The sequence below is a fragment of the Bubalus bubalis genome, chromosome 4, assembly GCF_019923935.1.
Source record: "Bubalus bubalis isolate 160015118507 breed Murrah chromosome 4, NDDB_SH_1, whole genome shotgun sequence".
Classification (NCBI taxonomy): Eukaryota; Metazoa; Chordata; class Mammalia; order Artiodactyla; family Bovidae; genus Bubalus; species Bubalus bubalis.
In genome coordinates, this window is record NC_059160.1 from 53,018,635 (window position 1) to 53,027,107 (window position 8,473).

The window sequence follows — 8,473 nt, forward strand, 5'->3', positions numbered from 1 at the left end:
CTCAACTGACAGGTGGAGTGTTCCTCTTGCAGCGTGTGTTAACCCTTTGGTTAGAAGTAACAAATATACCTTTAGTTAAAATAACAAGGAGGGATTAGTTTGCTATTTTTGCCTTAAATAAACCAAACCCAAGTAGCATGAGAAGAAAAGACACTGGAATATAATAAAGCTAAACCAAATTTCTTATCAGCTGAGCAGAAGTAAACTCCAGGAGTTGGTGATGGACAGGGAGGCCTGGCGTGCTGCAGTCCATGGGGTCGCAAAGAGTCTGACATGACTGAGCGACTGAACTGAACTGAGCAGAGGTTAGGAAAGGAGACCATTCTGTGCAATGGACCTTAGCAGATACAGATATTGAAGTAGACCTGTATATAGAACTTTTATTTGTTTGTGACCTGGAATAGAGGTCTGAGCTTGAGGAAAAGGTTATGGAGTCATACAGGGGTTGTAAGAAAGTCTTGAGAGTGGATGAGATGATCAAAAGTGGGGAAAAGAAATGAGAGCTGAGACTGGAACTCAGAGGGATAATATTTCAGGGACATGAAAGGAGGGGGAAACTGAGAAGGCCAATGTAACCAAGAAAGGTGAGAAAGAGGCAGGAGCTGACAATTGAGGAGGAGGAGACCAGATGATCTATTCTCTGTTTTTGAATATTTTCAATCAACCGATGAGAACCCAGAGGGTCAGTCAGCAGAATCTTATAGAAACATATATTAAAATAAATTGCAGATAGTAGGGTTGGTAACTAGCCAAAACTTATGGTCTCTCACTTCTTATTTTCCTTGGTACTTCCCAATTGTGGTGGGAAGTACCCAATCCACAGGATGACTTTTGAGTTTAAATTTCAAGTTAACCATAGATGAATTGTGTGACCTTGGCCAAGTTCCTCATCCTCACTTCCTCTAGTATTCCTAAGTTAAAATAGGGACAATCATAGGACTTTCCTGGTGGTCCAGTGGTTAAGACTCTGCTCTGTTAATGCAAGGGGGCCAGGTTCAATCCCTGGTCAGGGAAGTAGATCCCATGTTCTGCAACTAAGACCCAGCACAGCCAAATAAATTTTTAAAAATGAGGACAATCATATATCTGACTCCTAGAGTTCATTGTGGGGGATAAGGGTCACAAAATAAAGTTCTTGGAATGTGCTTGTTCCCCATTGAATGGCTGATGACCATTAGCATGACTGTTAGCACGGAGTCCTTTAAAGTCCTCCTTTAAAGGAGGTTATGGGTTTCAACTGGAGGGAGAGTCTAGTTGGCATAAAATAGTAAAGAAAGACAAAAAAGAAACGTACTAGGGATGCTCATTTAATTTGACAACTAGGACCATTTGGTAACTTTAGCAAAAGTAGGTTTTCAAGAGTCATAGAGCTCAAACTAGGCTGCTGGGACTCAAGGAGATGAGAGGATGTGAGGCCCTGGCTCCATCATCTGCTGTGTGACCTTGGGCAAGCTGTTTAACCTCTCTGGATCAGTCTCCTGCAAGAGGAGAAGGAGACTGGATGATCTATTATTTGTTTTTGAATATTTTTAACCAACCGATAAGAACCCAGAGGGTCAGTCAGCAGAATGTTATAGAAATATATATTAAAAAAAAATTGCAGACAGTAGGGTTGATAACTAGCCAAAACTTATGGCCTCCCACTTCTCACTTTCCTTGTGCTGCTCCTTTCAGAGCAAAATATGTACATGATCTGATGGATTGTAGCCCACCAGATTCCCCTCTCCTCCAGGAATACTGGAGTGGGTAGCCATTCCCTTCTCCATGAGATCTTCCCGAACCAGGGATTGAACCCAGGTCTCCTGCAATCCAGGCAGATTCTTTACCATCTTTACCATCTTAACACCACATGTACACCAATACAGATGTAAATGCAGACAAGAGTATGTGTCTGTCCATGCACATACACACACACACACACGTGCAAACACAAGTCGTGTTGTCCAGAGATCCCTATGACAAGACTGCATGTAAGCAGATTGTGCCACAGACCGCAGAGTCAACCACCACTTACTAAAAACCTACCATGTTCTGGATGTTCTGCTAGGTGTTGGTGGGGGGAGGGGGACACATGGATAAATTTGTTAATGTGATTATCCTTGAAGATCTTATAATTTAGTAGAGAGATTAGGAATTTATCAAAGGGCAAGAGAGCTGGCTGGTATGAGTTCTATGACACAGTTCAAATATTTATTAAATGCTGACTCTGCACCAAGCACCATGCTGGGAACAGGGGAACAACAGTGAGAAAAGTCAGGGGGGTGTAAAATTATTTCTGATGGTGAGGCCTCATAAACTTTCAGCTTTTTTTATGAGCCCTGGTGGCTCAGATGGTAAAAAATCTTCCCTGCAATGCAGGAGACCTGCGTTCAATCCTTGGGTCAGGATAAGGAAATGGCAGCCCACTCCAGTATTCTTGCCTAAAGAATCCCATGGACAGAGGAGCCTGGTGGGCTATGTCCACGGGGTTGCAAAGAGTAGGACACGACTGAGTGACTAACACATTCACTTTCACACACTGACTAATAGTAGCTGGGTGACCTTGGCATTCAGCTGCAAGCTCTCCTGCTGGCCTCAGTCTTGGCAGTAGCTTAGGGATCATGGCCTGGAGAACTATAAGAAGGGTCAGGAAGGGGAGAGGGAGAGCTGGGGTCTTGTTCTCCTCACTCATCTCACTTCACTGGCAAACCATGGTTCTCTCTTTTTCTAGAACTGAGAGTGAAGTGCTTCTCAGTCCCTAAACATGCCCTGGGAAGCTTCCTGTGACTGCTACCTCTCACCACCTTTCTGCTGGCACTGAGGGTAGCTTCAGCACAATCCACTGGCTGGAAAAGTCTTCCCAAGGTTGGAGACCCCTGTAGCATAGACCCTGGAGGCTTCTCGGACAAGACTTATGTTTGTTCCTCCCAAGTATAATTGGGCTTCCCTGATAGCTTAGTCAGTAGAGAATCCGCCTGCAATGCAGGAGGCCTGGGTTTGATCTCTGTGTTGGAAAGATCCCCTAGAGAAGGGAAAGGCTACTCACTCCAGTATTCTGGCCTGGAGAATTCCATGGACTGTGTAGTCCATGGGGTTGCAAAGAGTCAGACACAACTGAGCCATTTTCATGTTCACTTTCCCAAGTATAATTAGGAGAGATGAAATGGCTTCAAAATGTCATTGTTTGCTCAGATGTAGCTCACATCAGTCTTCAGAATTACCTCATAGCCCACCAGAGGTGGATGAAGCCTGGCTAGGCCTCGCCCAGGTAAGTTTGCATTTTCTGGAGGCTTTCTTGCTCTTTCTCTGCCATTTCCAAAGGCTCCTGTTCTTCTTACACTAAAACGTGTGAGAAAACTCTCAGATTCTGACAGGACGCTTTCAGGCTACTTCCCCTCCTGAAGAAGCCACGATTCCCACTGGAACCGTGAAAGCTTCTGCGCCATTCTCGCCGCCATTCTCTTGCACAGAGCTTGGGGTGGGATCTGCCATCCACCCAGGCCTGGGTGAAAATCACTTTTCATGGGTTGACAGTGCAGACTGGGTGGAGGATGGGTGGAATTTTCAGTCGTTTGGCTTTTGGAGGGAAATGATGCAAACACAAACCCTGGGCTTAGTTCTTGGGAAATTCAGGAAGGGTCTCCCAGAAGGGGAGGGGAAGAAGGACGTTTGCCAACGTGCCCATGCTCCCCTTGCTCACAGAAATGCTTCCTCCTTTGTTCCTACTGGACTCAGAAGAACACAGCTCTAGCACAAAGCCAAGGAGGCACTGGCAAGTAAAAGCAACAGTGTTTTCTAATCTCCCTGGATCAAAACCACACAAGTTTCGATTCTGTAAAGACTCTTCCTTAGCATGCTGGATTAATCACATGGATTAATATAGCAAGTCGCCTTTACTCACGGTGACTTCTAGGCTTTGTGCTGGCCACCCTCCCTCTCTGGCCCCTCCCTCCCGCCCCCACCTCCCACCACTTAAATTCTGTGGAAGTCTGAGAGAACAAAAGGACTGGAATCTTCTATGAGTGCCCCGGCCATTGGGACCATTGGCCCAGCCCCTCTGGAAGGTGGGCTCCTGTAATCTCTCAGTGTGCAAAGCGCTTATTTGTACCTTTGTGCCCCAGGGGAAACTCACGGTGTCTTGTGGGCCCTACATTCTGCATGATTCCTTGCAGAAATCATGAAAAGTGAGTGAAAAGTTGCACGTTGCTGTCCTTCACATGTAAACCAGAGTGAAGACTGAATGAAAGCCAGTTAGGACATGTTGAGGGGTATCCGATAAGGCCCTTGGTTAGATAGATACGCAAATGTTGGTCCCAACCCCTTTTGGCCTGTTTGTCTTTTATAAACCCACACTTCCCTGTTTTCTGGGATAAGATCAGTCAGCCTATGTGTGATTCAACAACAGCCATGACAACAGCTAAAGTTCGTTGAACTTGACTATCTGCCAGGTATTGATTTAACACTTCACCTGAAGTATTCATTTCACCCTCAGAGAACCCCTCTGGGGCAGCTTATTATCCTTTGCATTTCCTGACAGAGTAGCTGGCATCAGGGATGCTCAGCGTCTGGATAGGGGCTTAGGCCACTGCTAAGTGGTGGGGCTGAAATAGCTCAGTCACTCTCCAGAGCCTAGGATCCTAACCTCTGCTGCTGCTTTTTCATAGCTTGAAGCCAGTTTGTTTATGCATCTTTTGGCTGCAGTGGGTCTTCATTGTTACTTGTGGGCTTTCTCTAGTTGCAGCGAATGGGGACTTCTCTCTAGTTGCCCAGGTTTCTCATTGTGGTGACTTGTTGCAGAGCACGGACTCTAGGGTGAGCAGTTGTTGCACTTGGGCTTAGGGGCTGTGCTCCCAGGCTCTAGAGCACAGGCTCAGTGGTTGTGGTGCACAGGCTTAGCTGCTCCGTGGCATGTGGGATGTGAACCCATGTCCCCAGCTAAGGCAGATTCTTAACCACTGGGCCACTGAAGGAAGCCCTCATTTAAGCTTTTTTAAACCATTACCTTCAACAGTGAGATAAATACTTCTAGGCTGTGTTTTAAGTTTCTTACTGGAGTGTGCTTTCTTCAGAGTGAGGAAATAAAATGGCAGTTTCTGTTCTGAGCCCACAGTGCATAGTTCTTATCATTCATAGGCTGGAAAACCCTGATTGAAACCTTGTAGGACAAAATAACGGAGAGGGAGAAACGCATGGAGGACAGGGGAGCGGCTAGGGAGGGGAGAGAAAGCTGTGAAATGAACCAACAGGTACAGTTATGATGGCTTCTTGTCCTTGTCTGTCCGAATGTCATTGTGATGTGGGGAAGGGACTTGTTTTTGCTTTTTGTCACCTCTCTTTTGCACGGCATTCTTCTCCCTCCCCTTCCTTCCAGAGTGAGCATCCTTTCTTGTGCCTCCGCCCACTTGGTCTCCTCTTCAAACTGACCAGCAAAGAAGATTCTGTCCTCTCCAGGGAGCTTCTTGGCCTTGTATATCAGAGCAGGGTGATGGGAGAGCAAAGAACCAGACCAAAAAAAAAAAAAAATCCAAAATGTATGCAGAGCAAGAGAAGAAGAAAAATGACAATGTCAAGGAGGGCAGAGAAGAAAGCACGAGGGAGCCTATCGTGCCAGCTGGTGTGGAGGAAGGCTCTGGGGGCTTGTTATGGGGAGAAATGGAGGACTGTGTTGCAATATAGGAGAGAGCAGGAAAGGGAGAGAGTAAGGAGAAGCAGGGAGGGAAGGGCAGAAGATGGGGCAGGAAGTCAGGCGAAAAGGCTTTTAAGGAATTTGTTGTATGAGATCGTTAGTTAGCATCACTGACTCAATGGACAGGAGTTATCTCTTGAGCAAACTCTAAGAGATAGTGAAGGGAAGCCTGGTGTGCTACAGTCCATGGGGTTGCAAAGAGTCGGACACGACAACAGCAATGAATTTAAACCTTCTTCCGTCTTTCCTCAACAGACTGGAATTAAAGATTTGTATTAATCTTTTAGTCTGAACAATTTTTGGATACCAGTTAAATTTGATTTTACTAAGACTTCTAGGCATATCTGGGTAAGAAGGGGCCACAAGTGGGCTCCCCTTTCTGGAGGTTACACACCCCAGGAGGTTAAAATTCTCAGGTTGTGAACTTAGGTGTTATCTTTTTCTTGGTCCAACTTCAGCCCCATCACTAAAATATGTGGACCTGCTAGTTGTTTCCTTGGATATATAAGGGGTAGTAGATCTATTTATTCATTTTTTGTTCATAATGATATTTGCAGACAGCCAACTCTGTGCATGGAGAAGGCAATGGCACCCCACTCCAGTACTCTTGCCTGGAAAATCCCATGGACAGAAGAGCCTGGTAGGCTGCAGTCCATGGGGTCGCTGGGAGTCGGACACGGCTGAGCGACTTCACTTTCACTTTTCACTTTCATGCATTGGAGAAGGACATGGCAACCCACTCCAGTGTTCTTGCCTGGAGAATCCCAGGGACGGGGGAGCCTGGTGGGCTGCGGTCTATGGGGTCGCACAGAGTCAGACATGACTGAAGTGACTTAGCAGCAGCAGCAGCAGCAACTCTGTGCAAACCAGTAGTGAACAAGGTATGGTCCCTGCCCTTGAAAGCTGGCTCCCCAGGGAAGGAAGCAGAAAAGAAACCACTAAAAACCTATAAACAACATCAGTACAGATTGTGAAAAGATAAATAAAGGAAATAAAATTGGAGCTACTTCCTGCACAAGTAACAGTTAAATCATAACAGGAAAATAAGAATCTAGTTGTATATATGGGGTCGCATAGAGTCGGACATGACTGAAGCGACTTAGCAGCAGCAGCAGCAGCAGTTGTATATAGAGCTCTGGAAGAAAAGTATGTTATGAATTTTCAGGGAAATGCCTCAGACATATATTTCTAATAAGATTTTTTCACATCTCTCTCTTTTTAAAAATCGAAGTATTTAGACAGATCAACAGAATTTCCCCAGTCTGAACAAGGGAGAGAAAATGGACTGAAAAACCCCAACAAACCCCTGGGGGACACACATGATGATAACCAAGGGTGGTTGAAGTCCCTGAAGGAGAGGAGACAGAGTAACACAGAGAACTATTTGAAGAGATAATGACTGGAAATTCCCCAAATTTGGTGAAAGACATAAACCCACATGTTCAAGAAGCTGAGAGAATCCCAAGTAAATAAACCCAAAGAAATCCAGGCTACAGCACTTCCTAAAGAAATGTCTGAAAACACAAGATAAAATCAAGATATTCCATTAGTTGCCCTTAAAGTGCTGGTGTAAATTTTGAAAAGTGAAGATTTCGTGTTTTCAAGGCAGGGAAAATATGATCGGAGAATCATATAGTGATAACTGGTCCTATAACTAGGATCCAGAAAGAAATATTTGGCACAGTTACAAGAGTCTCACAGGAACTTCCCTTGTGGTCCAGTGGTTGAGACTCTGACCTCCCAATGCAGGAGGCTTGGGTTCAGTCCCTGGTTGGGGAACTAGGATCTCTCAGTCAATACATAAACAAATAAAACATCAGGATATTTTAAGAAGTGGGCATCTCACAGAAAAGAATTTAGTAAAGGGGCAATATGCTGAGAAGTGGGGAGGATTTAGGCTCTACAACTTGAGGCATGAGGGAGTTAAGATAATGAGGCTGGAAGGCAGTGACTATTTCTAGCTGTTGTTACCAGTGCCTGGTGGAAGTTGGAGCTGTCTGCTGATAGAAATTATAACGTAGAAGGATGTGCTGGAACTGTGGTACAACAATTGCACTCATCTAACACGCTAGTAAAGTAATGCTCAAAATTCTCCAAGCCCAGCTTCAGCAATATGTGAACCGTGAACTTCCAGATGTTCAAGCTGGTTTTAGAAAAGGCAGAGGAACCAGAGATCAAATTGCCAACATCTGCTGGATCATCGAAAAAGCAAGAGAGTTCCAGAAAAACATCTATTTCTTTTTTAGTGACTATGCCAAAGCCTTTGACTGGATCACAAGAAACTGTGGAAAATTCTGAAAGAGATGGGAATACTAGACCACCTGACCTGCCTCTTGAGAAACCCGTATGCTGGTCAGGAAGCAACAGTCAGAACTAGACATGGAACAACAGACTGGTTCCAAATAGGAAAAGAAGTACATTAAGGCTGTATATTGTCACCCTGCTTATTTAACTTCTATGCAGAGTACATCATGAGAAATGCTGGGCTGGATGAAGCCCAAGCTGGAATCAAGATTGCCGGGAGAAACATCAATAACCTCAGATATGCAGATGATATCACCCTTCTGGCAGAAAGTGAAAAAGAACTAAAGAGCCTCTTGATGACAGTGAAAAAGTAGAGTGAAAAAGTTGGCTGAAAGCTAAACATTCAGAAAACTAAGATCATGACATCCAGTCCCATCACTTCATGGCAAATAGATGGGGCAACAGTGGCAGACTTTATTTTTTGGGGCTCCAATATCAGTGCAGATGGTGATTGCAGCCATGAAATTAAAAGATGCTTGCTCCTTGGAAGGAAAGTTATGACCA

General features: G+C 45.0%; 1 non-coding gene across 1 annotated transcript; it reads left to right on the top strand.

Moving 5' to 3' along the window:
• The first annotated feature begins 941 nt into the window (after nucleotides 1-941).
• Nucleotides 942-1,014, top strand: TRNAN-GUU. Its single transcript has one exon. It is a non-coding gene; the product is annotated as a tRNA-Asn (tRNA).
• The last annotated feature ends 7,459 nt before the right edge of the window (nucleotides 1,015-8,473 follow it).